Raw genomic sequence first — 22,338 nt, forward strand, 5'->3', positions numbered from 1 at the left:
TTTTCCACCTATAGGGTTGAAGATCCCTTTAGCTCCTTGGATACTTTCTCTAGCTCCTCCATTGGGAGCCCTGTGATCCATCCATTAGCTGACTGTGAGCATCCACTTCTGTGTTTGCTAGGCCCCGGCATAGTCTCACAAGAGACAGCTACATCTGGGTCCTTTCGATAAAATCTTGCTAGTATATGCAATGGTGTCAGCGTTTGGATGCTGATTATGGGGTGGATCCCTGGATATGGCAGTCTCTACATGGTCCATCCTTTCATCTCAGCTCCAAACTTTGTTTCTGTAACTCCTTCCATGGGTGTTTTGTTCCCACTTCTAAGGAGGGGCATAGTGTCCACACTTCAGTCTTCATTTTTCTTGAGTTTCATGTGTTTAGGAAATTGTATCTTATATCGTGGGTATCCTAGGTTTTGGGCTAGTATCCACTTATCAGTGAGTACATATTGTGTGAGTTCCTTTGTGATTGTGTTACCTCACTCAGGATGATGCCCTCCAGGTCCATCCATTTGGCTAGGAATTTCATAAATTCATTCTTTTTAATAGCTGAGTAGTATTCCATTGTGTAGATGTACCACATTTTCTGTATCCATTCCTCTGTTGAGGGGCATCTGGGTTCTTTCCAGTTTCTGGCTATTATAAATAAGGCTGCTATGAACATAGTGGAGCATGTGTCCTTCTTACCAGTTGGGGCTTCTTCTGGATATATGCCCAGGAGAGGTATTGCTGGATCCTCCGGTAGTACTATGTCCAATTTTCTGAGGAACCGCCAGACTGATTTCCAGAGTGGTTGTACAAGCCTGCAATCCCACCAACAATGGAGGAGTGTTCCTCTTTCTCCACATCCTCGCCAGCATCTGCTGTCACCTGAATTTTTGATCTTAGCCATTCTCACTGGTGTGAGGTGGAATCTCAGGGTTGTTTTGATTTGCATTTCCCTGATGATTAAGGATGTTGAACATTTTTTCAGGTGCTTCTCTGCCATTCGGTATTCCTCAGGTGAGAATTCTTTGTTCAGTTCTGAGCCCCATTTTTTAAGGGGGTTATTTGATTTTCTGAGGTCCACCTTCTTGAGTTCTTTATATATGTTGGATATTAGTCCCCTATCTAATTTAGGATAGGTAAAGATCCTTTCCCAGTCTGTTGGTGGTCTTTTTGTCTTATAGACAGTGTCTTTTGCCTTGCAGAAACTTTGGAGTTTCATTAGGTCCCATTTGTCAATTCTCGATCTTACAGCACAAGCCAATGCTGTTCTGTTCAGGAATTTTTCCCCTGTGCCCATATCTTCAAGGCTTTTCCCCACTTTCTCCTCTATAAGTTTCAGTGTCTCTGGTTTTATGTGAAGTTCCTTGATCCACTTAGATTTGACCTTAGTACAAGGAGATAAGTATGGATCGATTCGCATTCTTCTACATGATAACAACCAGTTGTGCCAGCACCAATTGTTGAAAATGCTGTCTTTCTTCCACTGGATGGTTTTGGCTCCCTTGTCGAAGATCAAGTGACCATAGGTGTGTGGGTTCATTTCTGGGTCTTCAATTCTATTCCATTGGTCCACTTGTCTGTCTCTATACCAGTACCATGCAGTTTTTATCACAATTGCTCTGTAGTAAAGCTTTAGGTCAGGCATGGTGATTCCACCAGAGGTTCTTTTATCCTTGAGAAGAGTTTTTGCTATCCTCGGTTTTTTGTTATTCCAGATGAATTTGCAAATTGCTCCTTCTAATTCGTTGAAGAATTGAGTTGGAATTTTAATGGGGATTGCATTGAATCTGTAGATTGCTTTTGGCAAGATAGCCATTTTTACAATGTTGGTCCTGCCAATCCATGAGCATGGGAGATCTTTCCATCTTCTGAGATCTTCTTTAATTTCTTTCTTCAGGGACTTGAAGTTTTTATCATACAGATCTTTCACTTCCTTCGTTAGAGTCACGCCGAGATATTTTATATTATTTGTGGCTATTGAGAAGGGTGTTGTTTCCCTAATTTTTTCTCAGCCTGTTTATTCTTTGTGTAGAGAAAGGCCATTGACTTGTTTGAGTTAATTTTATATCCAGCTACTTCACCGAAGCTGTTTATCAGGTTTAGGAGTTCTCTGTTGGAATTTTTAGGGTCACTTATATATACTATCATATCATCTGCAAAAAGTGATATTTTGACTTCCTCTTTTCCAATTTGTATCCCCTTGATCTCCTTTTGTTGTCGAATTGCTCTGGCTAATACTTCAAGTACTATGTTGAAAAGGTAGGGAGAAAGTGGGCAGCCTTGTCTAGTCCCTGATTTTAGTGGGATTGCTTCCAGCTTCTCTCCACTTACTTTGATGTTGGCTACTGGTTTGCTGTAGATTGCTTTTATCATGTTTAGGTATTGGCCTTGAATTCCTGATCTTTCCAGAACTTTTATCATGAATGGGTGTTGGATCTTGTCAAATGCTTTTTCTGCATCTAACGAGATGATCATGTGGTTTTTGTCTTTGAGTTTGTTTATATAATGGATTACATTGATGGATTTTCGTATATTAAACCATCCCTGCATCCCTGGAATAAAACCTACTTGGTCAGGATGGATGATTGCTTTAATGTGTTCTTGGATTCGGTTAGCGAGAATTTTATTAAGGATTTTTGCATCGATGTTCATAAGAGAAATTGGTCTGAAGTTCTCTATCTTTGTTGGATCTTTCTGTGGTTTAGGTATCAGAGTAATAGTGGCTTCATAAAATGAGTTGGGTAGAATACCTTCTACTTCTATCTTGTGAAAAAGTTTGTGCAGAACTGGAGTTAGATCTTCTTTGAAGGTCTGATAGAACTCTGCACTAAACCCGTCTGGTCCTGGGCTTTTTTTGGCTGGGAGACTATTAATAACTGCTTCTATTTCTTTAGGGGATATGGGACTGTTTAGAAGGTCAACTTGATCCTGATTCAACTTTGGTACCTGGTATCTGTCCAGAAATTTGTCCATTTCGTCCAGGTTTTCCAGTTTTGTTGAGTATAGCCTTTTGTAGAAGGATCTGATGGTGTTTTGGATTTCTTCAGGATCTGTTGTTATGTCTCCCTTTTCATTTCTGATTTTGTTAATTAGGATTTTGTCCCTGTGCCCTTTAGTGAGTCTAGCTAAGGGTTTATCTATCTTGTTGATTTTCTCAAAGAACCAACTCCTCGTTTGGTTAATTCTTTGAATAGTTCTTCTTGTTTCCACTTGGTTGATTTCACCCCTGAGTTTGATTATTTCCTGCCGTCTACTCCTCTTGGGTGAATTTGCTTCCTTTTTTTCTAGAGCTTTTAGATGTGTTGTCAAGCTGCTAGTATGTGCTCTCTCCCGTTTTTTCTTGAAGGCACTCATAGCTATGAGTTTCCCTCTTAGAAATGCTTTCATTGTGTCCCAAAGGTTTGGGTACGTTGTGGCTTCATTTTCATTAAACTCTAAAAAGTCTTTAATTTCTTTCTTTATTCCTTCCTTGACCAAGGTATCATTGAGAAGAGTGTTGTTCAGTTTCCATGTGAATGTTGGCTTTCTGTTATTTATTTTGTTATTGAACATCAGCCTTAGTGCATGGTGATCTGATAGGATACATGGGACAATTTCAATATTTTTGAATCTGTTGAGGCCTGATTTGTGACCTATTATGTGGTCAATTTTGGAGAAGGTACCATGAGGTGCTGAGAAGAAGGTATATCCTTTTGTTTTAGGGTAAAATGTTCTGTAGATATCTGTCAGATCCATTTGTTTCATCACTTCTGTTAGTTTCCGTGTGTCCCTGTTTAGTTTCTGTTTCCATGATCTGTCCATTGGTGAAAGTGGTGTGTTGAAGTCTCCCACTATTATTGTGTGAGGCGCAATGTGTGCTTTGAGCTTTACTAAAGTTTCTTTAGTGAATGTGGCTGCTCTTGTATTTGGAGCATAGATATTCAGAATTGAGAGTTCCTCTTGGAGGATTTTACCTTTGATGAGAATGAAGTGTCCCTCCTTGTCTTTTTTGATGACTTTGGGTTGGAAGTCAATCTTATCAGATATTAGGATGGCTACTCCTGCTTGTTTCTTCACACCATTTGCTTGGAAAATTGTTTTCCAGCCTTTCATTCTGAGGTAGTGTCTATCTTTTTCTCTGAGATGAGTTTCCTGTAAGCAGCAAAATGTTGGGTCTTGTTTGTGTAGCCAGTTTGTTAGTCTATGTCTTTTTATTGGCGAGTTGAGACCATTGATGTTAAGAGATATTAAGGAAAAGTAATTGTTGCTTCCTGTTATTTTAGTTGTTAAAGGTGGCATTCTGTTCTTGTGGCTGTCTTCTTTTAGGTTTGTTGAGGGATTACCTTCTTGTTTTTTCTAGGGCGTTGTTCCCGTTCTTGTATTGGTTTTTTTCTGTTATTATCCTTTGAAGGGCTGGATTCGTGGAGAGATAATGCGTGAATTTGGTTTTGTCGTGGAATACTTTGGTTTCTCCCTCTATGATAATTGAGAGTTTGGCTGGGTATAGTAGCCTGGGCTGCAGTTTGTGTTCTCTTAGTGTCTGTATAACATCTGTCCAGGCTCTTCTGGCTTTCATAGTCTCTGGTGAAAAATCTGGTGTAATTCTGATAGGCTTGCCTTTATATGTTACTTGACCTTTTTCCCTTACTGCTTTTAGTATTCTATCTTTATTTAGTGCATTTGATGTTCTGATTATTATGTGTCGGGAGGAATTTCTTTTCTGGTCCAGTCTATTTGGAGTTCTGTAGGCTTCTTGTATGTTCATATGCATCTCATTCTTTAGATTTGGGAAGTTTTCTTCAATAATTTTGTTGAAGATGTTTGCTGGACCTTTGAGTTGAAAATCTTCATTCTCATCCACTCCTATTATCCGTACGTTTGGTCTTCTTATTGTGTCCTGGATTTCCTGGATATTTTGAGTTAGGATCTTTTTGCATTTTCCATTTTCTTTGATTGTTGTGCCGATGTTCTCTATGGAATCTTCTGCACCTGAGATTCTCTCTTCCATCTCTTGTATTCTGTTGCTGATGCTCAAATCTATGGTTCCAGATTTCTTTCCTAGGGTTTCTATCTCTAGTGTTGCCTCGCTTTGAGTTTTCTTTATTGTGTCTACTTCCCTTTTTAGGTCTAGTATGGTTTTGTTCATTTCCATCACCTGTTTGTATGTTTTTTCCTCTTTTTCTGTAAGGACTTCTACCTGTTTGATTGTGTTTTCCTGTTTTTCTTTAAGGACTTGTAACTCTTTAGCAGTGTTCTCCTGTATTTCTTTAAGTGATTTATTAAAGTCCTTCTTGATGTCCTCTACCATCATCATGAGATATGCTTTTAAATCTAGGTCTAGGTTCTCAGGTGTGTTGGGGTTCCCTGGACTGGGCGAAGTGGGTGTGCTGGGTTCTGGTGATGGTGAGTGGTCTTGGTTCCTGTTAGTAAGATTCCTCCGTTTACCTTTCGCCATCTGGTAATCTCTGGAGTTAGTAGTTATAGTTGACTCTGTTTAGAGATTGTTCTTCTGGTGATTCTGTTACCGTCTATCAGCAGACCTGGGAGACAGATTCTCTCCTCTGAGTTTCAGTGCTCAGAGCACTCTCTGCTGGCAAGCTCTCTTACAGGGAAGGTGCGCAGATATCTTGTATTTGGACCTCCTCCTGGCCGAAGAAGAAGGCCCAAAACAGGACCTTTCTCAGACACTGTGTTGCTTTGGCAGTTCCCAGGTGGTACAGACTCTCACCTAAGCAGACTAAATTCCTAAGTTCCTTGGAGTCCCGGGACCAAGATGGCGACCGCTGCTGCTGTGGCTTAGGCCGCCTCCCCTGCCGGGTGGGCACCTGTCCTCTGGTCCGGAAGGTGGCCGGCTGTCCCCGGCCCACACAGGGTGCTGCCTCAGCGCCTCTGTGCTTCTGCCTGTTCCAGAAGCTGTCAGGTTCTCTGGCGCACCCTCTCACCTGTTCAGACCAATTTCCTAAGTTCGGCGGGTCTCGGACCAAGATGGCGACCGCTGCTGCTGTGGCTCAGGCCGCCTCCCCAGCCGGACAGGCACCTGTCCTCCGGTCCGGACGGTGGCTGGCTGTCCCCGGCCCACAAAGGGTGCTGCCTCAGCGCCTCTGTGCTTCCGCCTGTTCCAGAAGCTGTCAGGTTCTCTGGCGCACCCTCTCACCTGTTCAGACTAATTTCCTAAGTTCGGCGGGTCCCGGACCAAGATGGCGACCACTGTTGCTGTGGCTTAGGTCGCCTCCCCAGCCGGGTGGGCACCTGTCCTCCGGTCCGGACGGTGGCCGGCTGTCCCCGGCCCACACAGGGTGCTGCCTCAGCGCCTTTGTGCTTCTGCCTGTTCCAGAAGCTGTCAGGTTCTCTGGCGCACCCTCTCACCTGTTCAGACTAATTTCCTAAGTTCGGCGGGTCCCGGACCAAGATGGCGACCGCTGCTGCTGTGGCTTAGGCCGCCTCCCCAGCCGGGTGGGCACCTGTCCTCTGGTCCGGAAGGTGGTCGGCTGTCCCCGGCCCACACAGGGTGCTGCCTCAGTGCCTCTGTGCTTCCGCCTGTTCCAGAGGCTGTCAGGTTCTCTGGCGCACCCTCTCACCTGTTCAGACTAATTTCCTAAGTTCGGCGGGTCTCGGACCAAGATGGCGACCACTGCTGCTGTGGCTTAGGCCGCCTCCCCAGCCGGGCGGGCACCTGTCCTCCGGTCCGGAAGGTGGCCGGCTGTCCCCGGCCCACACAGGGTGCTGCCTCAGCCCCTCTGTGCTTCTGCCTGTTCCAGAGGCTGTCAGGTTCTCTGGCGCACCCTCTCACCTGTTCAGACTAATTTCCTAAGTTCGGCGGGTCCCGGACCAAGATGGCGACCGCTCGGCATACTGGGTTCTGATGATGCTAAGTGGTCTTGGTTTCTGTTAGTATGATTTTTATGTTTGCCTTTCACCATCTGGTAATCTCTGGTGTTAGATGTTCTAGCTGTCTCTGGCTGGAGCTTGTTCCTCCTGTGATTCTGTTAGCCTCAGTCAGCACTCCTGGGAGTCCAACTCTCTCCTGAGTCCCAGTGGTCAGAGCACTTTTTCCAGGCAAGCCCTCCTCTGGCAGGGAAGGTACACAGAGATCTGGAGCTCAGATCCACCTCCTGGCTGAAGATGAAGGCCTGAAATGACCCTGTCCAAGAAGCTTTGTTGCGTCTGTAGCCCATGCGCTCTTCGGCGCAGACTGGTCTCTGAGAGGCTTGTGATACAAGTTGGTGCTCTCACCTGAGTCCCTGGGTCAGAGCCCTCTCTGGAAGCTGATTCTCCTCAGTGATCATAAGATCTTGGCTGTGCTATGACGCCTGAGGCATGGAGAGTAACCCCGAGGACTGTGGAACCATCTGCCAAGTTTGTGCCCAAGGTTGGGTCCAATTTCTTTATGAATGCGTTAATTAATAAAAACTTTGCTTTCAAACTGTTTTCAGTGTGTCCCATAAGTTTTTTCTATATTGTACTTTTATGTTCATTGACTTTTAGAAAGTCTTTAATTTCTTTATTTCTCCTTGCCCCAGTACTCATTGAGTATAGACTTGTACAGGTTCAATGGGATTGTAGGCTTTTTTGTTTTCTGTCATTGTTTAAGTCCTGTTTTAATCCGAAGTGATCTGGTAAGATACAGAAGGTTATATCAATGTTTTCTCACCTGCTGAGATTGTGTGTGTGTGTGTGTGCACAAATTTTGGAGACATTTCTGTGAGTTGCTGTTAAGAAGGTATATTCTTTCGTGTCTTGGTGAAATATTCTAAGTATTAGTTTGTCCATTTGATATATAATATCTGTTAGTTTATTTCTCTCTTTTTTTTCTATCTGGATGATCTGTTCATCGCTGATCAAAGGGTATTTAAGTCTCCAAATATTAATATATTGGATTCTATGTGTGATTAAAGGTTTACTAATGTCTTTTATGAATGTGGGTACCCTTCTATTTAGGGCATAGATATTCAGAACTGAGACATAAACTTGGTGGATTTTTCCTTTGAGTATGAATTATACTTCCTCATCTCTTTCAATTAATTCCATGTGAAACTCTATTTTAATAGGCATTAGAATAGCTACTCCAGCTTTCTTCTTGGGTCTGGATGCTTGGAAAATCTGTTTCTCAGCCCCTTTCTCTAAGATAATGTCTATCTTTGTTCCAGAGGTGGTTTCTTGTATGCAGAAGAATGATAGTTCCTGTTTTCACATCCATTCTGTTAGCCTGTCTTTTTATTGGGAATTGAGTACATTGAATTTGAATGATATTAATGACTGGAAATACTGTTATGTTGATGTTGGTGGTATTGATGGTAATTGTGGTACTGGTGTGTGTGTCCTTTCTTTTGGTTTTGTTGGTGTCAAATTATTTATTCCCTGTGGTTTTGGGGGTAGAGTTAAGCTCCATGTGCTGGAGTTTTCTTTCTAGTGCATCTCATAGGGATGGATTTGTGGATAAGTACTGTTTATATTAGGGTTTGTCACAAGTATCTTGTTTTCTCCATCTATGGTGCGTGAATGTTTGCAGGGTACAGTAATTTGAGTTGAAAATTGTGGTCTCTTAGAGGTTGCAATAATCTATTCAAAATTTTCTGACTTTAAGGGTCTTTCTTTATTTGTCTTTTTCCCTTGAAATTTCTAGTATCTTTCTTTCTCCTGTATGGTTAGTGTTTTGACTATTATGGGGCAGGTAGGTTTTTTTCTGATCTAATCTGTTTGGTGCTTTATAAGATTCTTGTATGTTTATAAACTTTTCTGTATTTAAGTTGGGGAAATTTTGTTCCATGATTTTGTTGAAAATGTATTCTAGACCTTGAACCTAGGAATCATCTTGTATTTCTATTCCTATTATTCTAAAGTTTGGACTGTTTTGTCATAATGTCCAATATATCATGGATATTTTCTGTCAGGATATTTTTAGATTTAACATTTTCTTTTCACTGAAATATTGATTAATTCTATCTACCTTATACTCTTGAAATTTTGTCTTCCATTTTCTGTATTCTTTTGGTGATGCTAACATCTGCAGCTCTTGTTCTCTTGCCTAGGTTTTCCACCTGCAGGCTTCCCTCGTTTTTTGTTGTTGTTGTTGCTGTTGTTGTTGTTGTTGTTGTTGTTGTTGTTGTTGTTTTGATTTCTTTATTGCTTAAATTTCCATTTTCAGGCCTTGAACAGCTGTATATATTTCTTTCAGCCATTTGATTTTATTTACATGTATTTGTTTAAGGAATTTATCAGTTTTTCCTGTAATGCCTCAGGACATGGTGCTCAGCTGCTGGGATTGTCCCAGAGGGACTTGGCAGGCATAGAATTCATGGGGAGGAGACTCTCATACTTGTCTCTGAGGCCAGTAGGCATCCAATAGGACAGCCAGAGTTGTGGGTCACAAAATGGAGCATCGGGACAAGGTGTTGCAGACAGCTACTGCTTGTTCCCCAGGGGACCTGGCAAGAAGGGGGCTGTGGGAGTTGTTTAATCTCATTGTTCCTGTTGCTAGCAGGCCTCCATGAAAGCAGGAACAGCTGTGGGTTGGAAAATGTATTTCAGTGGATAGGGCACATGTCACCAATTCTGGAAGTGATTTTTTAATTTCTCTTCTTTACTGCTCATTCCAAACATGAGTGTAACTTTCTGTGTTTTTTCTTTATTTGTGCACCTTTGCTCAGTTTAGAGAGTTGCTTCCTTCTGGCTTTTGACATTTGGTTCCTGTACTCTTCTCTTTGTAGACTTTTATGCTTCATTCTTCTGCTTATCAGAAGTCCCTAACTGCTGAGACCATAGGAAGCAGACTGAGCTTAAGAACTATTAACCGTCAACAAGGAGTATTCCTAGGCATAAAGGTATCTTAGAAATACTCTCCTTTTGGAACTTTTGATGGCTTTTAGTACATTAACAGACATTGTTAAGTAATAAACTGAGGCCCTATATAAGGAAAAAACTGGTTATTTATGATACCAAGAAAATATGACTGTTGAAAATAAAACTGAGAGACAACCGCCACCTTCCTGGTAAGAGCACAGGGGTCCGCCCGGCCTGAGAGGTTTCTGCCTCAGGCTCAGGCGGGAGCCACCTTGGCTCCGGGACTCCACGGAGGGCAGGCTGCACGGGTGAGGGTGTGGAATACAGAGGCCAGCCGTTTCTGGGACAGGCGAGAGCCAGAGAGCTTCTGAGGTGGCGCCATCTTTGGCTCCAGACAACCGGCCACCTTCCTGGCCAAAGCAACACAGCTTCTGGGAAAGATCCTGTTTTGGGCCTTCATCTTCAGCCAGGAGGAGGTCCAAACACCAGATAACTGTGCACCTTACCTGAAAGAGGAAAGCTTGCCTGCAGAGACTGCTCTGACCACTGAAACTCAGAGGAGAGAGCTAGTCTCCCACATCTGCTGATAGAGGGTAACAAAATCAGTAGAGGAACAATCTCTAAACAAAGACAACTATAACAACTAACTCCGGAGATTGCCAGATGGCAAAAGGTAAATGTAAGAATCCTACTAACAGAAACCAGGACCACTCACCATCATCAGAACCCAGAACGCCCACTTCGCCCAGTCCAGGGCACCCTAACACACCTGAAAAGGTAGACCTGGATTTAAAAGCATATCTCATGATGATGGTAGAGGTCATAAAGAAGGAATTTAATAACTCACTTAAAGAAATACAGGAGAACACTGCTAAAGAGTTACAAGTCCTTAAAGAAAAACAGGAAAACACAACCAAACAGGTAGAAGTCCTTATAGAAAAACAGGAAAACACATCCAAACAGGTGATGGAAATGAACAAAACCATACTAGACCTAAAAAGGGAAGTAGACACAATAAAGAAAACCCAAAGTGAGGCAACGCTGGAGATAGAAACCCTAGGAAAGAAATCTGGAACCATAGATGCCAGCATCAGCAACAGAATACAAGAGATGGAAGAGAGAATCTCAGGTGCAGAAGATTCCATAGAGAACATTGGTACAACAATCAAAAAAAAAATGGAAAATGGAAAAAGATTCTAACTCAAAACATTCAGGAAATCCAGGACACAATGAGAAGACCAAACCTACAGATAATAGGAGTGGATGAGAATGAAGATTTTCAACTCAAAGGACCAGCAAACATCTTCAACAAAATTATTGAAGAAAACTTCCCAAATCTAAAGAAAGAGATGCCCATGAACATACAAGAAGCCTACAGAACTCCAAATAGACTGGACCAGAAAAGAAATTCCTCCCGACACATAATAATCAGAACATCAAATGCACTCAATAAAGATAGAATACTAAAAGCAGTAAGGGAAAAAGGTCAAGTAACATATAAAGGCAAGCCTATCAGAATTACACCAGATTTTTCACCAGAGACTATGAAAGCTAGAAGAGCCTGGACAGATGTTATACAGATACTAAGAGAACAAAAATTCCAGCCCAGGCTACTATACCCAGCAAAACTCTCAATTACCATAGTTGGAGAAACCAAAGTATTTCACGACAAAACTAAATTCACCCATTATCTCGCCACGAATCCAGCCCCTCAAAGGATAATAACAGAAAAAAACCAATACAAGGACGGGAACCACACCCTAGAAAAAACAAGAAGATAATCCCTCAACAAAACTAAAAGAAGACAGCCACAAAAACAGAATGCCAACTTTAACAACAAAAATAACAGGAAGCAACAATTACTTTTCCTTAATATCTCTTAATATCAATGGTCTCAATTCCCAATAAAAAGACATAGACTAACAAACTGGCTACACAAACAAGACCCAACATTTTGCTGCTTACAGGAAACTCATCTCAGAGAAAAAAGATAGACACTACCTCAGAATGAAAGGCTGGAAAACAATTTTCTGAGCAAATGGTATGAAGAAACAAGCTGGAGTAGCCATCCTAATATCTGATAAGATTGACTTCCAACCCAAAGTCATCAAAAAAGACAAGGAGGGGCACTTCATACTCATCAAAGGTAAAATCCTCCAAGAGGAACTCTCAATTCTGAGTATCTATGCTCCAAATACTAGGGCAGCCACATTCATTAAAGAAACTTTAGTAAAGCTCAAAGCACACATTGCACCTCACACAATAATAGTGGGAGACTTCAACACACCACTTTCACCAATGGACAGATCATGGAAACAGAAAATAAACAGGGACACAGTGAAACTAACAGAAGTGATGAAACAAATGGACTTAACAGATATCTACAGAACATTTTATCCTAAAACAAAAGGATATACCGTCTTCTCAGCACCTCATGGTACCTTCTCCAAAATTGACCACATAATTGGTCACAAAACAAGCCTCAACATATACAAAAATATTGAAATTGTCCCATGCATCCTATCAGATCACCATGGACTAAGGCTGATCTTCAAACAAAATAAATAATAGAAAGCCAACATTCATTCTGAACAACACTCTTCTCAATGATACCTTGGTCAAAGAAGGAATAAAGAAAGAAATTAAGGAGTTTTTGGAGTTTAATGAAAATGAAGCCACAACACACCCAAACTTATGGGACACAATGAAAGCATTCCTGAGAGAAAAACTCATAGCTCTGAGTGCATCCAAAAAGAAATTAGAGAGAGCACACATAAGCAGCTTGACAACACACCTAAAAGGTCTAGAATAAAAGGAAGCAAATTCACCCAAGAGGAGTAGACGGCAGGAAATAATCAAACTCAGGGGTGAAATCAACCAAGTGGAAACAAGAAGAACTATTCAAAGAATTAACCAAACGAGGAGTTGGTTCTTTGAGAAAATCAACAAGATAGATAAACCCTTAGCTAGACTCACTAGAGGGCACAAAATCCTAATTAACAAAATCAGAAATGAAAAGGGAGACATAACAACAGATCCTGAAGAAATCCAAAACACCATCAGATCCTTCTACAAAAGGCTATACTCAACAAAACTGGAAAACCTGGATGAAATGGACAAATTTCTGGACAGATACCAGGTACCAAAGTTGAGTCAGGATCAAGTTGACCATCTAAACAGTCCCATATCCCCTAAAGAAATAGAAGCAGTTATTAATAGTCTCCCAGCCAAAAAAAGCCCAGGACCAGATGGGTTTAGTGCAGACTTCTATCAGACCTTCAAAGAAGACCTAATTCCAGTTCTTCACAAACTATTCCACAAAATAGAAACGGAAGGTACTCTACCCAACTCATTCTATGAAGCCACAATTACTCTGATAACTAAACCACAAAAAGACCCAACAAAGATAGAGAACTTCAGACCAATTTCCCTTATGAATATCGATGCAAAAATCCTCAATAAAGTTCTTGCTAACCGAATCCAAGAACACATCAAAACAATCATCCATCCTGACCAAGTAGGTTTCATCCCAGGGATGCAGGGATGGTTTAATATACGGAAATCCATCAATGTAATCCAGTATATAAACAAACTCAAAGACAAAAACCACCTGATCATCTCATTAGATGCTGAGAAAGCATTTGACAAAATCCAACACCCATTCATGATAAAAGTCTTGGAAAGATCAGGAATTCAAGGCCTATACCTAAACACGATAAAAGCAATCTACAGCAAACCAATAGCCAACATCAAAGTAAATGGGGAGAAGCTGGAAGCAATCCCACTAAAATCAGGGACTAGACAAGGCTGTCCACTCTCGCCCTACCTATTCAACATTGTACTTGAAGTTCTAGCCAGAGCAATTAGACAACAAAAGGAGATCAAGGGGATACAAATTGGAACGGAAGAAGTCAAAATATCACTTTTTGCAGATGATATGATAGTATATATAAGTGACCGTAAAAATTCCACCAGAGAACTCCTAAGCCTGATAAACAGCTTCAAGGAAGTAGCTGGATATAAAATTAACTCAAACAAGTCAATGGCCTTTCTGTACACAAAGGATAAACAGGCTGAGAAAGAAATTAGGGAAACAACACTTTTCTCAATAGTCACAAATAATATAAAATACCTTGGCATGACTCTAACTAAGGAAGTGAAAGATCTGTATGATAAGAACTTCAAGTCTCTAAAGAAAGAAATTAAAGAAGATCTCAGAAGATGGAAAGATCTCCCATGCTCATGGATGGGCAGGATCAACATTGTAAAAATGGCTATCTTGCCAAAAGCCATCTACAGATTCAATGCAATCCCCATCAAAATTCCAACTCAATTCTTCAACGAATTAGAAAGGGCAATCGGCAGATTCATCTGGAATAACAAAAAACCGAGGATAGCAAAAACTCTTCTCAAGGATAAAAGAACCTCTGGTGGAATCACCATGCCGGACCTAAAACTGTACTACAGAGCAATTGTGATCAAAACTGCATGGTACTGGTATAGTGACAGACAAGTAGACCAATGGAACAGAATTGAAGACCCAGAGATGAACCCACACACCTATGGTCACTTGATCTTTGACAAGGGAGCAAAAACCATCCAGTGGAAAAAAGACAGCATTTTCAACAAATGGTGCTGGCACAACTGGCGGTTATCATGTAGAAGAATGCGAATTGATCCATTTCTATCTCCTTGTACTAAGGTCAAATCTAATTGGATTAAGGAACTCCACATAAAACCAGAGACACTGAAACTTATAGAGGAGAAAGTAGGGAAAAGCCTCGAAGATATGGGTACAGGGGAAAAATTCCTGAATAGAACAGCAATGGCTTGTGCTGTAAGATCAAGAATCGATAAATAGGACCTCATAAAGTTGCAAAGCTTCTGCAAAGCAAAAGACACCGTCAATAAGACAAAAAGGTCTCCAACAGATTGGGAAAGGATCTTTACCTATCCCAAATCGGATAGGGGACTAATATCCAACATATATAAAGAACTCAAGAAGGTGGATTCCAGAAAATCAAATAACCCCATTAAAAAATGGGGCTCAGAGCTAAACAAAGAATTCTCACCTGAGGAATACCGAATGGCAGAGAAGCACCTGAAAAAAAAATGTTCAACATCCTTAATCATCAGGGAAATTCAAATCAAAACAACACTGAGATTCCACTTCACTCCAGTCATAATGGCAAAGATCAAAAACTCAGGTGACAGCAGATGCTGGCAAGGATGTGGAGAAAGAGGAACACTCCTCCATTGTTGGTGGGATTGCAAGCTTGTACAACCACTCTGGAAATCAGTCTGGCGGTTCCTCAGAAAATTGAACATAGTACTACCGGAGGATCCAGCAATACCTCTCCTGGGCATATATCCAGAAGATGCCCCAACTGGTAAGAAGGACACATGCTCCACTATGTTCATAGCAGCCTTATTTATAATAGCCAGAAGCTGGAAAGAACCCAGATGCCCCTCAGCAGAGGATTGGATATTGAAATTGTGGTACATTTACACAATGGAGTACTACTCAGCTATTAAAAAGAATGAATTTATGAAATTCCTAGCCAAATGGATGGACCTGGAGGGCATCATCCTGTGTTAGGTAACACAATCACAAAGGAACTCACACAATATGTACTCACTGATAAGTGGATATTAGCCCAGAAACTTAGAATACCCAAGATATAAGATACAACTTGCCAAACGCATGAAATTCAAGAAGAACGAAGACCAAAGTGTGGACACTTTACCCTTTCTTAGAAATGGGAACAAAACACCCATAGAAGGAGTTACAGAGACAAAATTTGGAGCTGTGACAAAAGGATGGACCATCTAGTGATTGCCATATGCAGGGATCCATCCCATAATCAGCTTCCAAATGCTGACACTAGCAAGATTTCGCTGAAAGGACCCAGATATAGCTCTCTCTTGTGAGACTATGCAGGGGCCTAGCAAACACAGAAGTGGATGATCACAGTCAGCTATTGGATGGGTCACAAGGCCCCTAATGGAGGAGCTAGAGAAATTACCCAAGGAGCTAAAGGGAACTGCAACCCTATAGGTGGAACAACAATATAAACTAACCAGTACCTGGGAGCTCTTGTCTTTAGCTGCATATTTATCAAAAGATGGCCTAGTTGGTCATCACTGCAAAGAGAGGCCCATTGGACTTGCAAACTTTATATGCCCCAGTACAGGGGAATACCAGGGCCAAAAAGGGGGAGTGGTGGGTAGGGGATTGGGGCGGGGGGTGAGTATGGGGGACCTTTGGGATAGCATTGAAAATGTAAAGGAGGAAATTACCTAATTTTAATTAGGAAAATACCTAATTAAAAAAAAAAGAAAGAAAGAAAGAAAATAAAACTGAAACATGTAAGACTAAGTCTAGAAAGCTGAATGCCAGAGAATTAAGTGAATCTTGTGGATTATAGGACTTACTATCTAGAAAAGTTAATCAGGTAGGATATAGAAAGGTTCCCATGTAAACAATAAAATACAGACATACAATCAATAGCAAACTATAACTCTACAATTTTAGTCAGAAGGAGATATGAGATGGCTCTGGACAACATATAGCCAATACATTGGTGAGTGAAGGACAATACTCTTTACTTGGGTCACGGTTTCTGACAATATACTTTGTTTATAATCATGTCCATTCCTCTGCTGTAATGCACAGATCACTTCTAGTGGTTTAGCCTGTTGATGTTTATAATATAATGCTAATTTATGGCACCCAAGCCTGGTTGCCACAGAAACAAGAGTGTCCACATATAAGACACTGAGTGACCCTGCACCCAAGTTGTTTCTAATTAGTAAATAAAGATGCCAACAGCTAATATGTGGGCAGAAGAGACAGAGGTCAGGTTCAGGTTTCTCAGGCTTGAGTGAGAGGAAGATCATGAGGAAGGAGAATGAGCAGGAAAAATAGGAAGGAGAAGCAGCCATGAGCTAAGACAGGCAACATGAAACATAGTAATACTAACTTGGATTAATTGATAGGAAAATATATTCTAACAGCTCGTGTGTTGATTAAGGTTTATTAAAAACATAAAGGCTATGAGTGTCTTTTTATGGGGGAACTCAATAACCAAAGGCAGGGTAGAAATCCCAAGCCAGGATTTAGATAATTGCTACAACATATGGTGCCTCAACATCTGGAAAAATCTAAAATTTGCAACCACATATGGGGGCAGATACATCAGAATTTTAATATTACAAGGACAATCTTTACACAGTGTGCAATAACATTGTGCCTGCACAGCATAAAATCTGGCTATGGGCCTCTGTATTTGTTTCTATCTGCTGCAGTAGGAGAATTCTTTGATAAGTTATGTGACGCTCAGATCTATAACTGTATCAAAATGTCGTTAGGGGTCATTTTATTGCTATAATTTTTTCAGAGCTGTAATATTTGTTTATATATATACTTTTTTAATTAGGTATTTCATTTACATTTCCAATGCTATCCCAAAAGTCCCCCACACGCTCCCCCACCCACCCACTCCCACTTCTTGGCCCTGGCGTTCCCCTGTACTGAGGCATATAAAGTTTGCATGACCAATGGGCCTCTCTTTCCACTGATGGCTGACTAGGCCATCTTTTGATACATATGCAGCTAGAGACAAGAGCTCCGGGGTACTGGTTAGTTCATAATGTTGTTCCACCTATAGGATTTCAGAACCATTTAGCTCCTTGGTTACTTTCTCTAGCTCCTCCATTGGGGGCCCTGTGATCCATCCAATACCTGACTGTGGACATCCACTTCTGTGTTTGCTAGGCCCTGGCATAGTCTCACAAGAGACAGTTATATCTGGGTCCTTTCAGCAAAATCTTGGTAGTGTATGCAATGGTATCAGCGTTTGGAAGCTGATTATGGGATGGATCCCTGGATATGGCAGTCTCTAGATGGTCTATCCTTTCATCTCAGCTCCAAACTTTGTAACTCCTTCCATGGGTATTTTGTTCCCAATTCTAAGAAGGGACAAAGTGTCCACACTTTGGTCTTCGTTCTTCTTCAGTTTCATGTGTTTAGTAAATTGTATCTTACAGTGAAGTCTGCCATCAGAAGACTGAAAGAACTGAAAGACCAGTAGAAGCCCTGCTGTCTGAGACTTGGCTAGCCTGCAATAAATGGGTTATTTACGTTTAAAAAAAATTGGTTTTATACTAGGTCTCTGAGCTGTTTATTCTGAGGTTCTTTTTAAATCGGAGTCTGAGGTTCTTTCTCATGGAGTAGGCATTAAGTCAAATAAGATATTTGTTGGTTATATAGCAATGAATAACTTGTTCAAATTTTGAACGTTGTTGTACTAACTCATAAGAAAATTGATGCAGATTATAAGCTACTAGTTAATGAAAAGTACCCTGCAGGTAATGAACTTGTACAAGATAGATGACATCCTCTGAGTGGTTGACTAATCTTAAAATATTGTTGATCATTATTAATTTTACTGCCTCTATTGTTTTTATAAGAAAATGGATACTAAGGACTAATAGATGGTTGTGCTTTTGTAAAAAGCAAAGCAAAGCAAAACAAACAAAAAACCCTACTTGCTTGCTGGACATAACTGAGACATATTCATGGTGTGTGTTGTAAAAACAAAACTGGAGCATGCTTTGGTATTGTTAAAGGGATCCACCTGCACCTCAGTACCTGAATAAAAACTCAGAGGCTTAATATCATTAACACCTAGACCATAAACTAGTCTCATTCCCCAACTAACTTACAACGTATTATCTTTTTTACACTAATGTGAGTTCAACTACCTGGCTGCTTTCTTCTCTTCCTTTTCTTATGTTGGTCTCTTCTATGTCTCAGTGGAAAATTCCCTGCCTGAGTCTATCTTAGTCAGAAGAGCCAGAGGGAGTTCTGCCCTCTAATCCTGCCTGACATTATTAGTCATTAGCTTTTTATTGACGGATGAAATGTCTGTGCAGGAGATTAGACGTAAATATTTCTATAAACCCTCCACCAACAAAATATCATCCCCATACTCTGAACATCTTGATTCTCAGATATGGTCTTGTCCAGTATCCATGATTCTGACTAGGATTTAATAATGTCTCTTACTTGTTAAAACTTACTCATAGTCATTGTGAGTCTTACAGAAATCCATAATAATTACTTCCACCAACACTGGGCTACCATTACACTAGCATACCTTACAGGAAGGAGAGCATTTGTAGATCCAAGCAGTTTTTAGCTGGGTAGGGGTTTATGTTTCTCTTAATAGCATTCAGAATAGTATTCTTCCTATTCCAAGATCCTATAACATAGGGGTGAAAGTTCTATGTAGTCAGCAGCTCAAGTCCACTATGTTCAATGAGATTTATAGGTGATGCCTTCAACAACAAGGACTTGCTATCAGATTTTGGAGAACATTCTCTAATCTTAGCAGCAGCCCTCATTGTTTGTCATTGAATTCCATTGAATAATCATTCAATTAGGTATTACCCCATCCCAGGACTGGATAATTTATTTGATGACAAAAAGGGCCAGTTAGAGTTCTGTCTCCCCCATCATTTGACAATTTGTGTTAGATTACATTAATATATGTACATTTATTAGGAAGATTTTATTCTGTTAGCATTCCATACTGTATACTTTTCAATTTTTCATCCAAGAAACTCCACCTCCCCAGTATATGTATATTTCTTATGCTACTCTGAACACTGACTTTTGGCTGTACAGGAACCCATATGAGCCCACCCAAATTTGAGTCAGAGAAGCAGTGTCAACTCAGGATCCATAGTAGACAAGCCAAGTACTCCCATCATGCTTTGACCATGACAAAATTCTTTGTATCTTGAGAAGAATTCCTAGAACATATTTGTCCAATGTTTGCTAGCTTTGAGTACATAGGCATTTGTTGGTCAAGTCAGATATGTGGATCATGGGCAGTCATTCAGTGGGTCTAATGTGGATACCCAGTAAGTAATGGACAATATCAACTTCAGTTAGTAGAAAATCAACAATGCTCTGTGCCATGCCCCAAAGTGGCCCTCAGCAATTTTCTGACTTGGAGTGTCTCACAGAAGTTTCTGTTGGTTAGATCTATCCTGAGTCTTGGATAAGATACTTGTAGAACTATAGAAAATTCCAGAGACAAACAATGATCTGAGAGTCTCCATCATAGGAGTTGATAGTAATAAACTCCACCTTTTATTCATCTCTAGCTACTGGGCTCCTTCAGAATAGGAAGTTCTCACATCTTTGCTTCCAATACATGTCTGTACGTGTACACACTGAAAAATTGTTCAGTGAATGAGTGAGTCAATGAACAATATAGCCATCAGGTCTGAATGGTTCCAGTGATCCTTTAATCTTTGACCAGAAAGTTGTATCTGCTATAATTACATACCAGTTAATGCTGCTGATCTGTGTATTTTTCTGTTTGAAAGGTGATATGTCTTCGTAGCCTGGTTGATATACATCTCAGGGGAATTCTCATATCAACGTGATATATGTTCTTTACATCAGACTCAGCATTTGTCTTCTTGATTTGGAGGTATCGAGAGGAGGTAAGGAATGACATTGCTAATATAGATTGGGCTAAGTTGCAAGGTATAGAGGGGAATTATGTCAGAAGTCCTCTATCCCCTAGTTCCTGACCACAGGGCTAGAAAATTGAATTGATGGCTGTTTCTGAACCTGGAAGATAGGTATTGAACATATAGTGCTGTCATTTCTCCTTTGCTGTAAATCTTGCCTTGACAAGGCATAAAAGTATCAACCTCTCTCATTCAGGCCAAAAGGAACACTCATCTTTTACCCCACAGCACTTAGAGCTCCCAAAATATAATTTTCAACAGTAAGGTCCTAAACCAATTTTCTAGGCAATTGAAAATTCAACAACATATGTAATATCATAACTATCCACTCATAACACCTACTGATTTAGTAACAACAAATCATGTTGGTGAATTACTTTACTTCTTACTTACACATCTACCTCTGCACTGAGGTCTCAGTCAATGAGTCAAATTTTGCACTCAATATTCTATATAAGGTGGTATAGAAAGATAAGAAATATTAAAGGGACACAAGAAAGGAAAGAAGCCCATCACCCTTCTCAATTTGCTTAAGACAGGGTGATTATCAAGAAAATTTTATAATTTTACTCTGTTCACTAGATTCAATAATTTTCTTATACATTATCTATAAGTAGAGCCATTTTCACTTCTTCATTACATATCTTCATCAATTCCATAACCTTTGCTTGTTTAATTCTGATAGCATGTCCACAAGTAAGAGAGAGATGGAAATGTTTTCCTAATTTTAAAGGAAGTTCTCAGAGTTTGTTACCATGTTAAAAAAAGATGTTGGCTTAACTTGGTTTGTGTAGTTTTATTATTTTCAGATATGTTCTATTCATTTCTAAAGTTTCTAAGATGTTTATATGAAGGTATATTGTACCATCAACATGACTTTTCATCATCTAACAGGATGGTTTCTGTCCTTGCAATACATTATTTATAGTATATTTATAGTATTGGCATTTATATATTATATATGTAAACAATTGTGCATGTGTGTACAGTGTAACATCTAGCAAGGAGAACAGGAAAGGGTAAATAGTAACTAATAAGGAAGGACTGAATGTAGGTTATTGATATGAGTCACAAAATGATTGAAAAACTATTTGGTTTAGATAGTAAATGGATTTTTAGGTTTTTGATAATTGATAAATGTATTCTATATATTTGACAGTGTAGGTGTAAAGAGCCATTTATTACTCATCAATTTCAGAGTTACTGTTCAATCTGTATGATGTATCTAATCTCACTTCATATTTTTTTTAATTTCTACGTTCTTGATAATAAAGTTTTAATAAAAATGAATTGATAATTTAGAAAGATATAATTTTATAATCAAGATTATAAACCCTTGTCTCTTATAAATTCATGTCATGATTGCTTTGTGAATAAGCACAGCATATGTTGCTATGACACTTTTCTCCTGTCTTTGTATGGAACTGGAAAATGATTCACACAAACTGTCTCCCAATCTGTTTTTACAAAAAGCAAAACAAACAAAAAAAAAATACTTCTTGGATGAAAATAAATATATGCAAAGATTTTTACTTAATTACATAAATGTATAAGTCTGCTTTATATACTTCAAAACATACAAAAATCACATACATAGATACAAGTAAGACACGAGACCCAATCTTCCTCTAATAATTTGAAGTTGGACTCAGGGGCTTGCATATGGTAAGCCAGTCCTATATCTCTGAGTTTCCTCCCCACTCCTACACTTTACATTCATTTTGCGACAGTGTCTTCCTACATTGCTTAAGCTTAAGTCTTGAGCTCCCATTCCTTCAGTTTTAATTTTCAAAGTATCTGGGATTATAGACATGCACTGTCATGCCCAGATATGATTTTTTTCCCTAAGAATTCTACACTTACAACTTGGGTATATGCTACTGTCCCTGTCTTACAAATCCCAACTTTCCTACACAATGCCTAGTCTTTAATTTCTTTTCTAATGGGTGAATCTATATCCCAGTAACCTATGACTGGAAGTCTCTGAAATGAACACACAAATGCACACAGCCAGAAATTCCAAACTTCATCTTTTCTGCC

Source organism: Mus musculus, chromosome 16 (genome assembly GCF_000001635.26).
Source record: "Mus musculus strain C57BL/6J chromosome 16, GRCm38.p6 C57BL/6J".
Taxonomy (NCBI): domain Eukaryota; kingdom Metazoa; phylum Chordata; class Mammalia; order Rodentia; family Muridae; genus Mus; species Mus musculus.